This window comes from Sminthopsis crassicaudata, chromosome 1, assembly GCF_048593235.1.
Source record: "Sminthopsis crassicaudata isolate SCR6 chromosome 1, ASM4859323v1, whole genome shotgun sequence".
NCBI lineage: Eukaryota > Metazoa > Chordata > Mammalia > Dasyuromorphia > Dasyuridae > Sminthopsis > Sminthopsis crassicaudata.
Window position 1 is genome coordinate 287,746,004 of NC_133617.1, and position 23,692 is coordinate 287,769,695.

Below are 23,692 nucleotides of genomic sequence, written 5' to 3' on the forward strand. Positions count from 1 at the left end.
ACAGTCAATTCTCTATATATTTTGGAAATGAGACCTTTATCAGGACCTTTCACTATAAAAATATTTTCCCAATTTGTTACTTCCCTTCTAATCTTGTTTGAATTAATATTGTTTGTACAGAAACTTTTTAGTTTGATGTAATCAAAATCTTCTATTTTGTGATCAATAATGATCTCTAGTTCTTCTCTAGTCATAAATTCCTTCCTCCTCCACAGGTCTGAGAGGTAGACTACCCTCTGTTCCTCTAATCTATTTATGATCTCATTCTTTATGCCTAAATCATGGACTCATTTGGATATTATCTTGGTATATGGTGTTAAGTGTGGGTCCATATCTAATTTCTGGCATACTAATTTCCAGTTTTCCCAACAAGTTTTTTTCAAATAATGAATTTCTATCCCTAATGTTGGTATCTTTGGGTTTATCAAACAATAGATTGCTATATTTGTACCCTATTTTGTCCTGTGTACCTAACCTGTTCCACTGATAGACTCGTCTATTTCTTAGCCAATACCAAATGGTTTTGGTGACTGATACTATATAATATAGTTTTAGATCAGGTATACCTAGACCACCTTCCTCTGACTTTTTTTCCATATGAACTTTGTTATTTTTTCTAGGTAATTAAAATAGTTTCTTGGGAGTATGATTGGTATAGCACTAAATGAATAGATTAGTTTGGGGAGTATTGTCATCTTTATTATATTCGCTCTGCCTATCCACGAGCACTGGATGTCTTTCCAATTATTTAAATATGACTATTTTTGTGGCAAGTGTTTTGTAATTTTGCTCATATGATTCCTGACTTTTCTTTGGTAGATTTATTCTCACATATTTTATACTCTCAACATTTGTTTAGAATTGAATTTCTCTTTGTATCTCTTGCTGTTGCATTTTGTTGGTGATGTATAAAAATGCTGAAGATTTATGTGGATTTATTTTGTATCCAGCAACTTTGCTAAAGTTGTGAATTATTTCTAATAACTTTTTATTTGAATCTCAGGGGTTTTCAAACTATACTATCATATCATCTGCAAAAAGTGACAGTATGATTTCCTCATTACCTACTCTTATTCCTTTAATCTCTTTCTCGACTCTTATTGCCAATGCTAACATTTCTAATACAATATTGAACAGTAATGGTGATAGTGGGCAACCTTGTTTCACTCCTGATCTTATTGGGAAAGGTTCTAGTTTATTGCCATTACATATGATGTTTACTGAAGGTTTTAAATATATGCTCATTATTATTTTAAGGAATAGTCCATTTATTTGTCTACTCTCTCAAGAGTTTTTAGTAGGGGGACTTCTGGCCAAGATGGTGGCATGGAGGCAGACAGCTGCTTGAGCTCCGCATTTTCTCTCAGAACTTACTTCATGACAAGCCTCAGAGTTAATGTTTGACCCAGATAGAAACCCACAGCTAATCACCAAGAGAAGACATCCTTGAAAGTCGCCAGAAAAGGTCTGTGTTTGCTCGGGGGAGGGTTAGTCAGACTGGGCACAGACTGAGGGTAGGCAGCCAGAGCAAGACAGGCAGCTCACACAGCTCAGACCAGAGGGGGAGGGGTACAGTCCCTGCTGTTTCTGTGAAAAGGCTTTTACCCCAGTGTGGATACTCCCTCTTGGCAGAAAGCCAGGAGCAGCAAATTGTTAGTCTTGAAAATGAAAAGGGTTAACTCACCACTAATGAAGAGGAAATTAGAACAATAGTTAAGAGCTATTTTGGTCAACTTTATGCCAATAAATTCGATAACTTAAAATGAAATGGAAAAAGACCTTCAAAACTATAGTTTGCCCAGATTAACAGAGGAAGAAGTAAGTAATCTAAATAGTCCCATCTCAGAAAAAGAAATAGACCAAGCTATTAACCAACTTCCTAAGAAAAAGTCCCCAGAACCAGATGGATTTACAGGTGAATTCTACCAAACATTTAAAGAACAACTAACTCCAATGCTATGTAAACTATTTGAAAAAATAGGGATTGAAGGAGTCCTGCCAAATTCCTTCTTTGACACAGACATGGTACTGATACCTAAACCAGGTAGGTTGAAAACTGAGAAAGAAAACTATAGACCAATTTCCTTAATGAATATTGATGCTAAAATCTTAAATAAGATATTAGCAAATAGACTTCAAAAAATCATCCCCAGGATAATACACTATGACCTAGTGGGATTTATACCAGGAATGCAGGGCTGGTTTAATATTAGGAAAACTATTAGTATAATTGACCATATTAATAATCAAATTAATAAAAAACATATGATCTTCTCAATAGATGCAGAAAAAGCATTTGATAAAATCCAACATCCATTCCTACTAAAAACTCTTGAGAGTATAGGAATAAATGGACTATTCCTTAAAATAATCACAAGCATATATTTAAGACCTTCAGTAAACATCATATATAATGGTGATAAACTAGAACCTTTCCCTATAAGATCAGGAGTGAAACAAGGTTGCCCACTATCACCATTACTTTTCAATATAGTACTAGAAACTCTAGCCTCGGCAATAAGAGCCGAGAAAGAGATTCAAGGAATTAGAGTAGGAAATGAGGAAATCAAACTATCACTTTTTGCAGATGACATGATGGTATACTTAGAGAACCCCAAAGATTCTGCTAAAAAGCTATTAGAAATAATTCAGAATTTTAGCAAAGTCGCAGGATACAAAATAAATCCACATAAATCCTCAGGATTTTTATACATTACCAACACAATCCAACAGCAAGAGATACAAAGAGAAATTCCATTCAAAATAACGGTCGATAGTATAAAATATTTGGGAATATATCTACCAAAGGAGAGTCAGGAATTATATGAGCAAAATTACAAAACACTTGCCACAAAAATAAAGTCAGATTTAAATAATTGGAAAGACATTCAGTGCTCTTGGATATGCCAAATGAATATAATTAAGATGACAATACTCCCTAAACTAATCTATTTATTTAGTGCTATACCAATCAGACTTCCAAGAAACTATTTTAATAACCTAGAAAAAATAACAATAGAATTCATATGGAACAACAAAAGGTCGAGAATTTCAAGGGAAGTAATGAAAAAAAATTAAGTGAATTTGGTCCAGCTGTACCTGATTTAGAACTGTATTACAAAGCAACAGTCACCAAAACCATTTGGTATTGGCTAAGAAATAGACTCGTTGATCAGTGGCATAGGTTAGGTTCACAGGGCAAGATAGTGAATAAAAATAGCAGTCTAGTGTTTGACAAACCCAAAGATCCCAAATTTTGGGATAAGAATTCATTATTTCACAAAAACTGCTGGGAAAACTGGAAATTAGTATGGCAGAAACTAGGCATGGACCCACATTTAACACCACATACTAAGATTAGATCAAAATGGGTCCAAGATTTAGGCATAAAGAACGAAATCATAAATAAATTGGAGGAACATGGGATGGTTTACCTCTCAGACTTGTGGAAGAGGAAGGAGTTTGTGTCCAAGGGAGAACTAGAGACCATTATTGATCACAAAATAGAAAATTTTGATTACATCAAACTAAAAAGTAACAAATTGGGAAAACATTTTTACAGTTAAAGGTTCTGATAAAAGCCTCATCTCCAAAATATGCAGAGAATTTACTTTAATTTATAAGAAATCAAGCCATTCTCCAACTGATAAATGGTCAAAGGATATTGATCAGAGAAATGCAAATTAAGACAACTCTGAGATATCATTACATACCTGTCAGATTGGCTAAGATGACAGGAACAAATAACGATGAATGTTGGAGGGGAGATGGGAAAACTGGGACACTGATACATTGTTGGTGGAGTTGTGAAAGAATCCCACCATTCTGGAGAGCAATCTGGAATTATGCCCATAAACTTATCAAAATGTGCATACCCTTTGACCCAGCCACACTACTACTGGGCTTATACCCCAAGGAACTACTAAAGAAGGGAAAGGGACCTGTATGTGCCAAAATGTTTGTGGCAGCCCTTTTCATAGTGGCTAGAAGCTGGAAGATGAATGGATGTCCATCAAGTGGAGAATGGTTGGGTAAATTATGGTATATGAATGTTATGGAATATTATTGTTCTGTCAGAAATGACCAACAGGATAAATAGAGAGAGGCTTGGGGAGACTTATATGAACTGAGGCTAAGTGAAAGGAGCAGAACCAGAAGATCATTATACACTTCAACAATGATACTGTACGAGGATGTATTCTGATGGAAGTGGATATCTTCAACATAGAGAAGAGCTAATCCAATTCCAATTGATCAGTGATGGACAGAATCAGCTACATCCAGAAAAGGAACACTGGGAAATGAGTGTAAACTGTTATTTTTTACCTTCTGAATCCAATTCTTCCTGTGCAACAAGAAATTTGGTTCTACACACATATATTGTATCTAGAATATATTGTAATATATTTAACATGTATAAGACTGCCTGCCATCTGGGGGAGGGGGTTGGGAGAGGCAGGGAAAAATCTGAACAGAAGTAAGTGCAAGGGATAATGTTGTGAAAAATTACCTATGCATATGTACTGTCAAAAAAAAGTTATAATTATAAAATAAAATTAAAATTAAAAAAAAGAGTTTTTAGTAGGTGTAGATGTTGGATTTTGTCAAAAGCTTTTTCGGCATCTATTGAGATGATCATATGGTTTTTATTAATTTGATTATTAATATGGTCAATTATATTAATAGTTTTCCTAATATTAAACCAGCCCTGCATTCCTGGTATAAATTCTACTTGATCATATTGTATTATCCGGGGGATGGTTTTCTGAAGTCTTTTTGCTAATATTTAAGATTTTAGCATCAATATTCATTAAGGAAATTTGTCTATAGTTTTATTTCTCAGTTTTCGATCGTCCTGGTTTAGGTATCAGTAATATGTCTGTGTCATAAAAAGGAGTTTGTCAGGATTCCTTCATCCCCATATTTTTTCAAATAGTTTATATAACATTGGGGCTAGTTGTTCTTTAAATGTTTGGTAGAATTCACATTTAAATCAATCTGGTCCTGGGGATTTTTTTTCCTGGGGAGTTGATTAATAGCTTGTTCTATTTCTTTTTCTGAAATGACACTATTTAAGCCATTTATCTCCTCCTCTGTTAATCTAGGAAGACTATGTTTTTGGAGGAATTCATCCATTTCTCTTAATTTATCAAATTTATTGGCATGAAGTTGGGCAAGGTAACTCCTTATTATTTCTCTAATTTCCTCTTCATTGGTGAAAAGTTCCCCCTTTTCATTTGTAAGACTAACAACTTGATTTTCCTCTTTCCTTTTCTGATCAAATTTACCAAGGTTTATCTATTTTATTGGCTTTTTCATAAAACCAACTCCTGGTTTTATTTATTAATTCAATAGTTTTTTACTTTCAATATTATTGATTTCTCCTTTTAGTTTTAGTATTTCAAGTTTGATTTTTGTTTGGGGGCTTTTAATTTAGTGTTTTTCTAGCTATTTAACTTGTAGGCCCAATTCATTAATCGTTGTTTTCTCTATTTTCTTCAAATAAGCCTCTAAAGATATAAAATTTCCCCTTATTACCGCTTTAGCTGAATCCCACAGATTTTGGTATGATGTCTCATCATTTTCATTATCTTGGGTGAAATTATTAATTGTTTCTATAATTTGCTGTTTCACCCAGTCATTCTTTAAATGATTTCATTCAGTTTCCAATTACTTTTTGGTCTATTTACCCCTAACTTCTTACTGAGTGTAGCTTTTATTGCATTGTGATCTGAGAAGAAGGCATTTATTATTTCTGCTTTCTTGCATTTAATTTTGAGATATTTATGTCCTAATATATGGTCAATTTATGTATAGGTTCCGTGAACTGCTGAGAAGAAAGGATATCCCTTTCTATCACCATTCAGTTTTCTCCAAATGTCTATCATCTGTAGTTTTTCTAATGTTCTGTTTATTTTTTAAATTTCTTTCTTATTTGTTTTGTGGTTTGATTTTATCTAAATCTGAGAGTGCAAGGTGGAGATCTCCCACTATTATAGTTTTACTGTCTATTTCTTCTTGCAACTCCCTTAACTTTTACTTTAGAAAGTTAGATGCTATACCACTTGGTACATGTATGTTTAGTGTTGATAGGGCTTCATTGTTTATGCTACCTTTCAGCAGGATATAGTTTCCTTCCTTATCTCTTTTAATTATATCAATTTCTTATTTTGCTTTATCTGAGATAAGCATGGCTACCCCTGCTTTTTTGGCTTTACCTGAATTATAATAGATTCTGCGCCAACCTTTTACCTTTAATCTGTATGTATCTCCCTGTTTTAAGTTTGTTATCTGTAAACAACATATTATAAGGTTCTAACTTTTGATCCAGTCTGCTATCTGTATCCATTTGATGGGAGAATTCATCCCACTTACATTTACAGTTAAAATACTAATTCTGTATTTCCTGCCATCATATTATCCCCAGATTATGCTTTTTTCCCTGGATCCCCCTGAACCCCTTCCCCAATATTTAATTTATAGACCCCCCTTGTGACCACCTCTTTTTAGTATCCCTCCCCCCTCCTTCCAAGTCCCTTCCCTTATTCCCCTTTTCCTTTTCCTTTTTCCTCTCCCCCCTTTTAATGAGGTGAGAGAGAATTCTCTGAAAAACAAACATGTCAATTATTTACTCTTTGAGCCTCTTCTGATGAGAGTAAGATTCCCACAGTGTTTCTCCCCCTCTCTAAATTCCCTCAGATGTGGTATATTTTCTATGCCTCTTCCTTGGATGTAGTTTCCCTCTTTTTATTACTCCTTCCCCTTTTTCTGATACTACCCCTTTCCCTTTACTACTCCCCCTTTTTATATCAGTAAAATCAAATTATCCATGTGGACTTTCTATATATACACAACAGAGATACAGCTCTCAAAAGTTCTTTTTACGTTATTCTGTTTCTCTTCAGTCTTTTGGATGTAGATCAAATTTTTTTCATTTAAGTCTGTTTTTTTTTTATTTTGTTTGTTTGTTTTTTTTAGAAACAAATGGAATTCCTCTGTTTTATTAAATGACCATCTTCTTCCATGGAAGAAAATGCCAAACTTGCCTGGGTGATTTATTTTTGGTTGCAATCTTTGATCTTTTGCCTTTTGGAATATCAAATTCCAGGCCCTTCGATCTTTTAATGTGGAGGCAGCCAGATCTGGAGTGACCTTTATTGTGGCCCCTTGATATTTGAATTGCTTTTTTCTAGCTGCTTGCAATATTTTTTTTCGTTTGATAATTCTGCTGCTTAGCCACAATGTTCTGTGGAGTTCTTTTTTTAGGGTCTTTTTCAGAAGGTATTCAATGAATTCTTTCAACACCTATTTTCCCTTCTGTTTCTATTATCTCTGGACAGTTCTCTTTGATGATTTCCTAGAAAATAGAATCTAGGCTTTTTTTATCATAGTTTTCAGGAAGTCCAATGAATCTCAAATTATCTCTCCTAGATCTATTTTCCAGGTCTATAGATTTTCCCGGTAAGTATTTGACATTATTCTCCAGCTTTTCTTTTTTTTTTTTTTTTGTTTTGTTTTGTTTTGTTTTGTTTGACTGATTCTTGGGTTCTCAATGAGTCATTCATTTCTATTTGTTCCATCCTGATTTTTAAGGAGTTATTTTCTTCATTCACATTTTTTAGTTATTTTTCTATATGCCCAATTGAGTTTTTAAATGAATTATTTTGCTCTATTGAATTTTTTTCCATTTCCCTAATTTTTTTTGGAGAGTTATTTTCTTTTTCCATTTCATAAATCCTACTTTCCTGTGATTTTTTTTAACCTTTTTTAATTCACAAATTTTGTTTACCTGCATCTTCTGTGAATTCTTTATTTTTTTCCAACTCAAATTTCAGGACATTGTTATTCTCTATCAAAGCTTCTCTTTCCTTTTCCCATTTTTCTTCAAACTCTCTTAACTTTTTAATAGTGTCTTGTAGGAGAGAGTTATGTGATCTGAGGCAGATTTTGCTCCCCTTTAGAGTGTTATCTGCTGACTCTCTGCTGTTAACTTCCTTGGGTTGGATACATGCTCTTTCTCTGTATAGAAGGAATCAATAGTTCTCTTCAGCTTTTTACTCATTGTTAAAAATCTTTTGGGGTCTGCCCTTGGGGTAGGAAGATTATTCATTTACTTATTTACCAGCTTCCTCCCAGACGGAATGGATGCAGTGGCTCCTGTGCCTGAGCTAGGAGAGAGCTCTGGGAGAGAGTTCCCCTCCCCTCTCCCTAGAAATGCCTCAAAGGTGATAAGGCTGCACTGTGAGGCTTGCCCAGTGAAGGACCCCACTGTGTGTCTTAGCGACTTCCCTGAGGTTTAAGACTGAACAGTAAAAGCGACACAAAGCCCGGCCAATGCATCCTGTGGGGCGTGGATATCAGCAGCTGTCTTGACAAGCCCTTACACTCAAACTGGAAGTTTCTGCCTGGAAACCAAGGTCCCTACTTCAAAGATTCTGCTTCTCTGGGAATTCCCAGGCTGCTTGAATTCCATGTCCTCAGGCCAAGCCTGACCCTATGTGGATTAGATGTTGCCTTGGGCTGTGTCCCTGCTGTTCAAGCTCTTAACTACCCCAAGGTGAAGCCCAGGACAGCAGAAGGCGGCTTCATATCTGTGATGAGATCTGTTAGGTCACTTTTGGATTGGGGTGGTTTTAGAATCTGGCTTTATATTTTAAAGTGGCTTGATTTCTCTTCTGATTTGCTGTTATATAGGCAGACTAGAGCTATCAGCCTGTGCCGGATTGCTCTATCTCAGTGGCTTCTCTGATCCCAGAGTTCTCCCCAGCCCTATTGGCACAGTGTGCTAGCACTTAACCGTCTGTGCTGGCCTTTTTTCTTCCTCCCCTTAGAACTGACCTTTTCTGTAGAGACTACAGATTCTCTTCAGCTGGTATGTTGTGCTTCTAATCATTGTGGTTTCTATCAGTCCAGCATTATTTTTGAGGCTGATTTAACTAATTGGTAATGAGGGAAGAAGGGAGCTTACAAAATTGTGTGTATCATCTCCGCCATCTTGGCTCCACCTTCAATTCTATCTTTTAATGAGTAACATGGCTTTTCCAAACCCTCTCACAAAGTTTTTCTTTCCTTTCCCCATTTTTCTTCTAGCTTCCTTGTAAGAATTTTAAAATTACTTCTAAAAGAGTGTGGTGGGAAGCAGGTTATATTATCCTTTGGGGCTTCATCTGAAGACAATCTGCTTTTAGTCTACACTCAGAGTATTTAATCTGTTCTTCTCTTTCACCATAAACACTATCTATAGTTAGAGATTGTGTTGCCTTTTTACTCATTTTTTTAAATGTTGGGATCTGCTTTTAGGGCAAGGAAGGTTTTCTAAGCTTCTTTGACATATACTAGCAAAGTGACAGTGGAGGGGCAGCAGCTGTGCTGGGTCTATGCTGGCTGACTCCCAATGTTAGATGTGCATGGTTGGGTCCCTTGAGACTCTGATGTTTCAGGTTCACTATTTACCTTTTGTGTTTGTTGGATGTTTTCTAACTTCTCTGCTGATCTACTGGCTTGTAACCATAGCAGAGTAGCCAATACTAGTGGAGATTTCTTCTCATGTATTCTTGCAGCATGGAGTCTGAACCATTCAATGGACACAGCACTTCATTTCAGGTCTGCACAGCATGTGCTAGCCTCTATACTCTGCCTGCCTGCCCATGCCTGGCCACCTTCCTCCATGCCTGAACAAAACAGACCTTTTCTGGTGCTCTGCATAATTTGTTGCACTCCAATATTCATGGATTCTGCCAGTCCAGCACTAATTCAGAGGTTTAATTTCATAATTATTGTGAGGGTAGTAGAACCAAGAGAAGAGAACTTGGTGGCAAGCTTGTGGAAGTTTGTCTATCTCCTTCACTTTTCCCCCTAAAGGCCAAGGACTTTTACTTATCCTGACTCTGGCTGTTTCTGAAGCCTCCAGAGAGATACCTTGGACTTTAAAGTTCTACAGTTGGCACATGCTCAGTTGCTTTAGTGTTGTCATTGTATTTACTGAGGTATTTAAGGGCTGAGAAGACTGAGAACTGGGAGTATCAGACACAGAAAATCTCAGGCACAGACGCAGAGAACAGAGAAGACTCCAGATTCTATCTTTGACCATCCTCGTGGTTACTCTTCTCCTTTCATCACCTTATCTACCTAAAGACCAAGATCCATCCAGAGAACCTCTAGAAAGCTACACTTGACATTACATTTTGGCTCCCTAAAGATAAGACACTGAAAGAAGCACATTACATTTGAGGCTCTGGACCTAAGAGCCTATACTCACCAATTCAACTGATGCAATCAGAAGCTCAGTGGAGAAGTCCCTGTGACTGGGAAGTATTGTGAGTATAAAAATGGATAAGCAGGAAACTGGTAAGGGCTAAACTATTCACTTTCATTTTTCAGCTGAAATGGGGCAAATACTAAGAAAAGAGCCTCTCCACCCTAAAGTAAGCATGTAGTTAGGGAAATAGAGAAGCAACATTTGTTGGTAACTAACAGGCAGATCATTGGGCTCTTTATATATATTACAATGCACATCTACTTGGCTCTATAAGGAAGAAAAATTAGAGCCAGATATGTGGGAAATAGTGGAAGAGCAACTGATTGAATTTTATGAAGCTATGGGTTTTGATTCCATTCCTGAGGAAACATTCCTTCTGTGCATAGCTTTAAAGAATCCCACAAGTTCTAAAAAAAGGAAGAGTTTTAAGATGGACAGCCAGACAAGGAAGTGTGAGGAAAAAGAGCAGGAGGGGGATGGTAATGACAAAGCAGCTGAAAAACATGGAGAATTGGACAATAAAGGAATTAAGTACAACATTGATGAACTTAAGGAGTGTGCTTCTCACTTTCACAGCTCAGTTACACTGGAGCAGGCTCCATTAGGATATTCCCAGTTTCTTGACTGTCATCCCTCAATTTTGCCTTTGTGGGTGCAGGGAAGAATAGGGGTTCAAAGGGCAGTGACACCATCAGCACCACCCATGCAGCAACTTTGTCCATCCCCTATGACACAATTGCAAAAGGCACTGGTTAAAACTACAGAGGAAGGATGGGATACATATGATTTGAGAATAGAAACATATCCTGTGATTGAAGAGTTTGGCTCTTCAGATTAAAAAAAAGAAGATACACTCCTTTTAATCTGTAAATTATCAAAGGTCTGAAAAAAGGCTTGCATTCTTTATGGTGTTACATTGTCTTATATTAAGATGTTACTGTCGAATTTTGGCTTTTAACCCCTAATGATTGGAAATGTGTAGTAAAGACATGTTTAAAACTTGGGCAAAACTTGTCACTTTCTGAGTATAGTGAACTCTGTGGAATACAAGCCCAACAAACAGGCAATCGGGATTTAATATACCAGTTACCTTTGGCCAACTAACAGACACTTTAGCACAGATTAATTACTCTTTGAAAGCATATGAGCAAGTTGATTCTACCGCTATCAAAGCATGAGACACCCTCCTAGGAAGACAAGATAGAGGGAAAACCTTTATGAAAACATCATGAGGTCCAGATGAACCCTTTGCTAATTTTGTGGTACATATATAGACAGCTGTCAAATAAACTATTGGTGAAAATGTAGCAACAGCAATTATGATAAGACAACTGCTAAAAAAATGCTAATGAGATTTGTAGAAAAATTTTACTAGGACTACACAAGGATTCTCCTTTAGATGAGATCATAAGATGCTGTTGCACAATGGGCACAAATATCTTTTATAGCCAAACTATGATGCAGACTTCCCAAGATCCCAAGATACATACTCCTAATACACAATTTGGTGATATTTGTCCAGATTTTTATTCCTAATAACAGAATCCAGAAATATTCTGGACTGCAGTTGTTACAATTGACCTATGCTTACTATTTACATAAGTGTCATACCACAGAAAGGGTTAGTGATGATATAGTCATTAGAGGTGCCAATTAGCCTAGTCATTGGCCAAAGATTAAGGCAGACACTTATATGTCTGGCACAGGATGATCAATAGCAGCTGAAATTAGTGCTATTCCTTTGAAATGGTTATTTGAAGGTGAAACAGGAGTTTTTACTCCTTTTGTAGTTGAAAAAATTCCAATCAATCTATGGGGAAGAGACATCTTACAACAGTTAGGCTTACAATTGAGGACATTAAATTTTTACTCAGGGCTGCTGTTGAAGGCCTGGCTGCACTCTGACCTGTTCCTATTCAATGGAAAACTGATACACTAGTGTGGGTAGAAGAGTGGCCCTCAGCAAGTGATAAAATTCAGGCCTTATTAGATATATTACAGGAGCAATGTGACCAGGAACACTTACAACTTTCTCTATGTCCTTGGAATCCCCCTTCATTTTTTGTAAAAATGAAATCTGGAAAATGGAGGATGTTGGTTGATCTGAGAAAACTAAATGAACAAATGGAAACTATGGGAACTCTTCAGCCTGTACTTCCATCTCCTACTCAATAATGGCCTCTTTGGGTTATAGACATTAAGGATTATTTCTATTCTATCACTAAGAATAAGGAGCATATGAAAAGATTTGCCTTTTCAGTACCCAGCATTAATTTGAGCCTTATAAAAGATATGAATGGATTGTTTTGCCATAGGGAATGAAAAATAATCCTACTATGTGTCAAATGTATGTTGTTGCTGCTCTTACTCCAATAAGGAAAGTACTTCCCAAAGTTATGTTATTACATTTACATTCATGATATCTTGGGGTGTGTGCCTGAGAAGCAAATGTTAGAAGCATGTCAACAAAAGACCATAGAAACACTAAGGAATGATAAATTGCATATAACTCCAGAAAAAATTCAAAGACACGCTCCTTTTCTTTTTCTTTCTTTTTTTGTTTTTTTATTAATAGTTTTTATTTACCAGATATATGCATGGGTAATTTTAAAACATTGACAATTGCCAAAACTTTGTTCTAATTTTTCCCCTCTTTCCCCACCCTCCCCAGATGGCAGGTTGACCAAAACATGTTAAATATGTTAGAGTATAAATTAAATACAACATATGTATACATGACCAAACAGTTGTTTTGCTGTACTAAAAGAATTGGACTTTGAAATAGTGTACAATTAGCCCGTGAAGGAAATCCAAAATGCAGGCAGACAAAATTAGAGGGATTAGGTATTCTATGTAGTGGTTCATAGTCCTCTCCCAGAGTTATTTCACTGGGCATAACTTGTTCAGTTCATTACTGCTCTATTGGAACTGATTTGGTTCACCTCATTGTTGAAAATGGCCACGTCCACCAGAATTGATCATCATATAGTATTGTTGTTAAAGTATATAATGATCTCCTGGTCCTACTCATATCACTCATCATCAGTTCATGTAAGTCTCTCCATGCCTTTCTGAAATCATCCTGTTGGTCATTTCTTACAGAACAATAATATTCCATAATATTCATATACCACAATTTATTCAGCCAATCTCCAGTTGACTGGCATCCACATAGTTTCCAGTTTCTGGCCACCACAAAGAGGGCTGCCACAAACATTCTTGCACATGTAGGTCTCTTTCCCTTCTTTAAGATTTCTTTGGGATACAAACCCAGTAGCAACACTGCTGGGTCAAAGGGTAAGCACAGTTTGATAACTTTTTGAGGATAGTTCCAAATTGCTCTCCAGAATGGCTGGATGTATTTACAGTTCTACCAACAATGTATCAGTGTCCCTGTTTTCCCACATCCCCTACAACATACTGCATTACCTTTTCCTGTCATTCTAGCCAATCTGACAGGTGACACTCTTCTCTTCAATATTTAGGATATGAAGTATATCCTAAAGTGCTTATAGTATGAAAGCTTTCTTTAAGAACAGAGAAGTTGAGCACTTTATATGACTTTCAGAAATGGATAGGAGATATCCACTGGATGCATCCAGTGTTAAGCTTAACTACCTATTATTTTTTATTTTATTTTAAGGAGAGACAATGCTTTAAACTGTCCACACCAATTTACAAAAAAATCTCAAGAGGCTTTGAGAGAAGTTGAATTGGCTTTATCCAATGTGGTTGAAAGAGTTACTCAAAATCCTTGGGAATATCAGTTTTTGTTACAAAAAGAGGCACCCACAGTAGTCCTCCATCAAGCAGATAATGTGATAGAGTGGGTGAACCTCCCAGCACAACCAGACCAAAGCCTTACTCAGTGCTTGTGGCTAGAATTTTATTAAAGGTCATTAAGCGAGCAGTACAATTATCTGGGATAAAATCGGACAAGATATACACTTTTTATATCCAATGAACAAATTAATGTATGCTGTGAAACCATTCCAGAGTGGCAAATTTTATTGGCCAGGGCTCCACATTTTACATACAGGTTTCCTTTAAAAATAATTTGGTTATTACACAATTGGCAATGGATTTTTGAGAAAAAGGTTTCTAAGGTTCCTCTTTTAGGGCCAACTGTCTTTACAGATGCTTCCAAACATAATGTTTGTGCTTTATATTCTCATCACTTAACTATAGAGTGATCAGAACTTCTTTTCAGTCCACTCATTGAAATGCAGTTATGCTAGCTCTTACGTATTACCCAGGAGATGTAAATATATCTGATTAATCTTATTCAGAAGGTGTGGTACAAAGAATTGCCACAGCTCAAATAAAATTGGTAGCTTCTAATATATATCAGCTGTTTAAGGAACTTTAAGAGCAAGTAAGAAAGCATCCTGGTAAAATTTATATCTTGCATGTCCACTCTCATAGTGGACTTTAATTTCCTATTTTTATGGAAATTCAAAGGCAGATAGATTCTAGCCATGTTAGACAATACTCCTTTATTTTAGGCAAAATCTCCTTCTAAATATCATCAGGTCACTTGAGCTTAAGTTTGAAATTTGGGACAACTAAAGGGGAAGCTAGGAGCATAGTAAAAGCTTATACAGCTTGCCATCCTTTCCACTCTCCTACACTCCCTCCAGAAAAAACCCTCCTGGATTGAGACCCAAGGAAATTTGACAAATTGATGTGACCCACAATAAATCTTTTGGTCGTCTGGCTTTTATCCATATTGTAATAGACACCTTTTCAGCATTTACTTTTGCAATTCCAGCTGCAAAGAGACAGCTGGAGTGGTCACAGAATTCCTTATACAGCTTTTGCAATTATGGGTTTTCCACAACTAAACAAACAAAAACAAAACAAAACAGGTAATGGACCTACATATACTTTTAAATATTTTGCACACTTCTGTGCACAGTATCAGATTTTACACATCACTGGCAAACATTTTAATCCTCAAGGACAGGAAATAGTAGAGAGGAGAAACAGGCATCAAGATGCTCCTCCAAAAATAAAAGAAAGGAGAGCCACAGGTAACCCTAGAGAACTTTAAAATTTAGCTCTCTATATTTTTTTAATTTATAAAGATATACTGGCTCTGGCAGACAGGTTTTACAACTTGCCAGAAGGGCGATGTCCATTGCAAGCAGCTCTGCTATCTTTCGATAATCATCAGGTGATGTGGAGAGATCCAGAAAGTGATGAATGGAAGGGACCAGATAGGTTAACTGTTTGGGGAAGAGAGTTTGCTTATATCTCTACAGATGAGAAGGAATCAGATGGATGCCAATGAGCCGTATTTACCTTGTCTATCAGAAAGAGACAGAAAAGATAATTGAAATGAAGGAGAAGACCTAAGAAACATCTTATGGTTCCATTTCTAACAATGTGTGGCATTGAAACAGTCTGGCAGTTAATCCTATGTGCATGGCAATTAACTCATGAATGTAAAAAAAAATTGTTGATGAAAATGATGCAGGACTTCAAAATCTGCAGGAATCATTGGATTCCTTGAGACACATTAGAACTTCAAACTCAGTAGGAATCATTGGATTTCCTGACACATGAAGTAATAGACTATCACTTGGCTCCTGAAGGAAGTATATATGTGACTGTTATTTATATACTCTCCTTCTAGGACTTATGGAAATGTATTATACTTCATTTTGATTCATATTGTATCACATCATTATTAGCCTGTGTTATATTACTATGTGCTTGTCTAATACCTACCATGCTGATGGATTTATGTATACTTGTTTCAATTACCTTCAGCCCAGAGTAAACCTGCTAACAATATCTGGTTTGTCTCCTTGTTTCCCTTTGTGTTTTCACCTCCCTTCCTGAGAAGTAAGGGAGGGCATGATCACCTTTTTTTTTGGTGTTTTCACCTCCCTTCTTGAATAGTCAGGGAGGGCGTGACCACCTGTGTTCTAAACAAAAGAAAGGGGTAGATGTAGAGGGCCAGATTGCTGAAAAGGTATGCTTAAATTAAGGACATTAGGGTGCTTATATTTAAGAATCTATTCAGTGTGATTGATGGGATAATGATTTTCTAGTTAAACATATACTTAATGTAGGTGTAAAGATGTAATCAGTGGACATACACTTAGTATGATATGGTGATGTAATGATTCAACAGATTGGAACATGCTCAGTTGCTGTAGTGATGTAATCATACTGAGAGTCTGAGACACAGAGGAAACACAGAAGGGTCTGAGACACAAACACAGAGTCTAGACTCCATCTTTGACTAGCCTCATGGTGGCTCTCTTGCTTTCATCACTTCACCACCTAAAGACCAAGAGGCCTATCCAGAGAACCTCCAGAAAGCTAGTCCAGACATTACAAAAATGCTTCATTTCCTAAATATAAGATTTTTATAAATAAGATGAGTTACCAAAGATTCTAAGATGTCTATGGATATATTAATTTGAGAATAAACTGATAAATTAGGAAATATAATGTTTTTAGGGGGAAAAGAGACAAAAAGAAAAATCACTGCTAGGACAATTTCTAGATTAATACTGAAATAGAAACAAAGAAGAACAGTAATTTCAATATCTATAATTGGGTATCCATTCACTGGTGGAAATTTCCAGTTTCTAGTTCTAGGTTTCAAGAATATAATCAAATCACTCTACTTTTTCAAGCTTCTTTTTCTCTTTTGTAAAATGATGATGGTAAATTCAAATGACATCTATAATTAAACAAACATTTATTAACTGTTATTTGTAATGTATTGGGTTAGGCAATGGGGATTCTCAAATACTCAAATAGATCTCTGATCCCATTAAAGTGAATGCTTTCTTCAGTGACATAAATCTCTTCTCTCTTCTGACATTTGTAGTTTGTAGGTAATATAGTATGAAAATTTTTCATATTATATTTTGCTCACATCATGAAGGCAAGATCCTTCATCCTTTGCCTTCATCATGTCAGACAGTCCATCTTTTAAAAATTTTAGTACATATTTCCCTTGATATATATTTTAATGTTTTTTCTTAAATGTCCCTAATTTGTTAAATATGTGTCTGCTTAAAACTTCCATGTACACAGGCATTGCTCTTCCGATGTTGTTAATTGTGAAATCTTTGGAAAACTGCTATATTCTATGTAGCATTTCTATATATTATCATTTGTAGGAAATTAGTACTTTTTAAAATGACTTTCATTTCTGGGGGAAATTTTAGGTAACTAAGGGGATTTTACAATTTCTTAAAAACAAAATTATGTTACTTAATTCTGGGACAATCTATTAAATTTATTTCATGTCCTCACAAAAATACAGACATACTTATCACTGAAAAGTGGACAAGTTTTATAGTTTTTTTTTTTTTTTTTTTTTTTTTTTCATTCACCTGCATCTTATAATCTGGATAAGAAATACACACACACACACACACACACACACACACACACACACACACGTGTGTGTGTATGTGTGTGTGTGTGTATACATATATGCATATATATTTTTCCCCACTTACCATGGAATAGTGGGTCAAAATATTTTAATTGTTGCATACTTCTTGAAGATGTCATAGGGCTCTGGATTTTTCTTCAAATAACAAGATGTCACCTACAAATACAACTATTTAGAGGATATTTTATCCATAAAGAATCCTTCAGTTTATGCTAAAAAGTTGATCTGCATTGTATGACAAAGACTTTTGATAAACAGATGTTTCTATTTGTTTTGTATCTTACCTAATTTTTATGAGGAGAGTCTAATTAACCAAGGTTATTTATGCTGTTGTGTCTTTCACGATATCTTAAGTGATATTGATTTATGTATTTTGGAAAGAAGGCATACTTTCCTACAAAATGTCATGTTGCCAGACCTTATAAGGAAATGCTTTGCATAAGCACATTTTTCTATTCCTTCCTACCTTCCTTCCTTCCTTCCTTCCTTCCTTCCTTCCTTCCTTCCTCTTTTTCTTTCTTTCTTTCTTTCTTTCTTTCTTTCTTTCTTTCTTTCTTTCTTTCTTTCTTTCTTTCTTTCTTTCTTTCTTTCTTTCTTTCTTTCTTTCTTTCTTTCTTTCTTCCTTCCTTTCTTCCTTTCTTTCTTCCTTTCTTCCTTTCTTTCTCTTTTCTTTCTTTCTTTCTTCCTCTTTTACTTTCTCTTCTCTTCTCTTTCTTTCTTTTGTTCTTTCTTCCTTTCTTCCTCTTTACTTTTTTTCTTTCTCTCCTCCTCCTCTCTATGTCTTTCTTTCTTTATTTATTTCTTCTTTCTTCCTTCCTCCCTCCTTCCCTCTCTCTTTCCTTCCCACCCTCCCTCCTTCCCTTCCTTCTTTCTTTCTTTCTTTCTTTCTTCCTTTCTTTCTTTCTTTCTTTCTTTCTTTCTTTCTTTCTTTCTTTCTTTCTTTCTTTCTTTCTTTCTTTCTTTCTTTCTTTCTTTCTTTCTTTCTTTCTTTCTTTCTTTCTTTCTTTCTTTCTTTCTTTCTTTCTTTCTTTCTTTCTTTCCATCTTTCTTTCTTTCTTCCTTTCCATCTTTCTTTCTTTCCATCTTTCTTTTCACCCTCCCTTCCTTCCTGTGTTCTTTTCTTTCTTCCTTCCTCTCTATCTCCCCTCCTTACTTCCTTTGTTCCTTCCTCCTTTTCTTCCTTTCTTCCTCTTTTCCTTCCTTCCTTCCTTTTTTGCTCTCTACCTTCCTTCATTTCTTTATTACTTCTGTTCTTCCTTCCTTGCTTCCTTTTTTCTGTCTTTCCTTCCTTCCTTCCTTCCCTCATTACTTTCTTTATTCCTTTTTTCCTTCCTCACTCCTTTTTTTCTGTCCTTCCTTACTCTTTTCCTACTTTCATTCCTTCCATCCATTTTCTTTCTTTGTTTCTTTCTTTCCATCATTCTTTCTTTCTTTCCTCCCTCCCTTCCTGCCTCCCTCCATCTCTCCTTACTTCCCTGGTTTTATTTTGTTCTCCTTAGTTGTATTTCTGTCTCTCTCTTTTTTTTCTTATCTGTAGGATTTTTATATTTCAGTTTAAAGATAGTATTTCTCCTCTACATAACAGTGGAAACAGTTTGTTAAAGATAAATAAACACAAAAAAATCTTGTATATATTTTTTCTTTTATTTGGTATCCTCAACCAATTATACATTTGAAAGTCTTTTGATGAATTTGTTTATTGAGGACTCTTGCAAAGTATTCTTTTAACTAGTTTTTGTTTTTCACTTTTTTAGTTTTTGGGTTTTTTTTTTTGTTTGTTTGTTTTTACATAAGAAAATGCACATTCCCATGATTTTTCCCTTAAAGTTTAAAAAATGAGTTTCTATTTTATGGCATTTTCCTTAGTACCCTTATTTTTGACAAATACATTATGTTTGCTAAGATTCTTTAGTCTCTTTTTGTCATATTTTTATGGTAATTGTTTTATGTCAGTTAAATTTTAGATGTACTTCACAAAAGTCAAATTTTTTCCTTATATCTTTTTTAGGACCTTTTTATATTGTCCTAGGAACACAATTCTGTCCCAACTTTTATTTATTTATTTTCACTGTTTCATGTTTGCTCTGAGGAATTATTTTGTTTTATTTGTGAGAGAAGTCTAGAGTACTTAGACTTTTCTGAGGTATGCTACCATTTTCTCAGAATTCCCTCTGCAATTTCCTTTGGAACAAGGAGGGCAGTTTTATTTTATTTATTTATTTCTTCAATCAAAGGAAACAAATTACAAAAGTGCTTTAAATATTTGATTAATAAAAATACAGGATCTCAGGAAGATTGGATTGATTGGTCATTGACTTTGTATGATAAGGTCTTTCTTTGGAATGGTTCTTTTTCATCTTTCATCTTTTCATCTCCTTAAGTATAAATTTGGTCATTTAGTCAATTGTGTATTCAGTTCATCTTTTCTTTTTGGCTTTTTCAGAAGATAAATATAGTTAAAAATATAAGTAGATATATAAAAAATTACATACAGAGAAAGTGAATTCAGAGCTTTAAAAGAGATTAGATATAACATAATCCAAATTTCTCATTTCATAGTTTTAAAAAGTTGATAGGTTAAATGACTTACCTTCACAGAGAAGCTAGAAATCTAACCTAGACCTTGTGACAATGGTCTATTTTTTTTCCTATTTATATGCATTATTTCTCATTAGAATGTAAGATTTTTGATGTGAGGAGTTATTCTGACTTTCGTCTTTGAATTTCCAGGGAATATGAAGCCAACCTCAATTTTACAAAGTTTGCCAATTATAGGATCAAGGGTAGTAGGACAAACTTGTAATTGTTACCCAGTAAATATTGTAACACTTATTCTTTTTTCATACTTTATATTTTTATTAATTTTATAATTATGACTTTTTTTTGACAGTACATATGCATGGGTAATTTTTTACATTATCCCTTGCACTCACTTCTGTTCCAAATTTTCCACTCCTTCCCTCTACCCCCTCCCCTAGATGGCAGGCAGTCTCATACATGTTAAATATGTTATAGTATATCCTAGATACAATATATGTGTGTAGAACCAAATTTCTTGTTGCACAGGAAGAATTGGATTCAGAAGGTAAACATAATCTGGGAAGAAAAACAAAAATGCAAACAGTTGACACTCATTTCCCAGTGTTCCTTCTCTGGGTGTAGCTGATTCTGTCCATCATTGATCAACTGGAACTGAATTAGACCTTCACTTTGTTGAAGATATCCATTTCCATCAGAATACATCCTCATATAGTATTGTTGTTGAAGTGTATAGTGATCTTCTGGTTCTGCTCCTTTCTGGTTCAGCATCAATTCATGTAAGTCTCTCCAATCCTCTCTGTATTCATCCTGCTGGTTATTTCCAACAGAACAATAATATTCCATAACATTCATATACCATAATTTACCCAACCATTCTCCAATTGATGGGCATCCATTTATTTTTCAGGTTCTAGCCACTACAAAAAGGATTGCCACAAACATTTTGGCACATACAGGTCCCTTTCCTTTCTTTACTATTTCTTTGGGATATAAGCCCAGTAGTAGCACTGCTGGATCAAAGGGTATGCACAGTTTGATGATATTTTGGGCATAATTCCAGATTGTTCTCCAGAATAGTTGGATTCTTTCACAACTCCACCAACAATGTATTAGTGTCCCAGTTTTCCCACAACCTCTCCAACATTCATCATTATTTTTTCCTGTCATCTTAGCCAATATGACAGATGTGTCGTGGTATCTCAGAGTTGTCTTAATTTGCATTTCTCTGATCATTAGTGATTTGGAACCCTTTCATATGAGTGGAAATACTTTCAATTTCATCATCTGAAAATTTTCTGTTCATATCATTTGACCATTTATCAATTGGAGAATGGCTTGATTTCTTATAAATTAGAGTCAATTCTCTATATATTTTGGAAATGAGGCCTTTATCAGAACCTTTAACTGTAAAAATATCTTTGTGCAATAGTTATTCTAAGGCATATATCCAAAGTCATCTTGGCTTCCAAGCTAAAGACAACTTAACATCATATGGTGCATTGTAAAAGGAAGAATAATAACAAGTATATAAATATATATATATATATATATATATATATATATATATATATATATATATATATATACATACATATATATATATATATACATATATATATACATACATATATATATATATATTCCAGATCTATGAGCACTATGTCATAGTACAGTTCTTAACAAATCTGATAACTCAGGAAGTCAATTTCCTTTGAAATTCAATTTGTAGAAAAGTTTGTTCCTAGCAAATAATTCACGCAGAAATGAGATGCTCAGAAAATTTGAAATCTATATAAAAATAAAATTTCTTTATCTGTGAGTTTTTAACATAAATTACACTTTTCTATAAATAATTTACTCCAGGGTCGTTTCGCCCATACATAACCAATTTGTCAGCAAGGACCTCATGCTAGGCAGACATAGTCATAAAGGCTGTGTCTAAACTTGTCTACGTTGTGCTCTTCAGCTTGGTTCCACTGCTCAGCACAGGCAGCTTGCTTTGCCCTGAATAGTGTGAATGCATTTAATTACAATCTGACATGTGTATTCGGGAGAAACAAAAGGCTGTGAACTGAGGGCGATGATTAACTGTTCTACCAGATAATTGCTTAAACTACTACTTATATTATGCTGCATTATCTCTTTTGAACAAAGTGATTATTGGCCCTTTGTGTAGTGATTATACAGTGTAAGTGCAATCTTGCTGTTTTAAGTGTTGTCAGAGTTTATATTTAATGTACTCTCAATGTAATAAAGGTACAACTTCTAAGAGTTCAGAATCCCCTTACAAACAACCTTTTATGAGATTGTCTTATTTTTAAAAAATCCTTTGTATCCCCAATGTTTCATACATAGTAGGTGTGGGGGGGCAGGAACTTGAATTTTATAAAATTTCATTTAATATGACATCTTCAGGTTTGTAAGTTGAAACCAAGGAAAATGAGATACTCAATTCACAGTACAGTAAACAGCACAGTTTACGTATAAGCCACAAGTGTCACCCATTTCATAAGTAATTTTTACCCTCTGAATCCAATAAAAAACAATGGATTACAAGATAACAAAAGTAAAATAAAACATTAAATTATTAAAAACTGTTGTATGTTACAAATCAGAAAACAAATGAACCAACCATAAGGATTGGACTAATTTCCCTTGTGACAAGTTCCTTTAGTTCTGACCCACATTTTGGCATCCTTATATCTGAAATATTCTATCCAAAACTTCTAATTTTGGAACATAAATTTTCAAGGTAATTGATATATTCATACACTCAGAGATATAATTACATTCAAATATATCAGAAAAAGAACAAGGCTTTGAGTCTGTCTCCAACTTGCCCAGTTTTATGAGCTGAATACAGAAGAGGAGAAAGCTTGATATAACAATGTACCATAACCTGGAAGGTGCCATAACCTTAAATGCAATTATAAATATCTACTATTTTAATGAAAACTATTTAACTAAAGGTGCTTTTTTTTCCCTTGCTTACTGTACTTAGCTCTAAGCATGGTGTCTAATACATCATAGATACTCAATGATGTTTGTATATTTGACTTTGTGACTTAAGTTGAATATGGCATGTTCTAGGACATCATAAATAGACTCTTAAATTAAATCCACACAAAGGAATCTCTTTTAACATAAGAACATAAAATAACAAAAAAATTAAGAGAGTAAAGAAAGTCAATTTTTAGATTATAATATATGATTTGATGGGCAATTAATTGAGTCTCTCTATCAGAATATATAGCTTAAATAGACATGGATATCGATGATATGCTGGGCCCAGAATTGAATAGGTAGACAACAATGGATTATAACAATTTTTGAGATGAGTCATTGCTATTAATGATTTTGAGATTCTCCCTCTAATAAAGATCCATTTTTTAACATCATTATTGTTCAAGATGTGTATATGTGTATGTGTATATGTCTGCATCTGTGTGTGTGTGCTCACATGTATG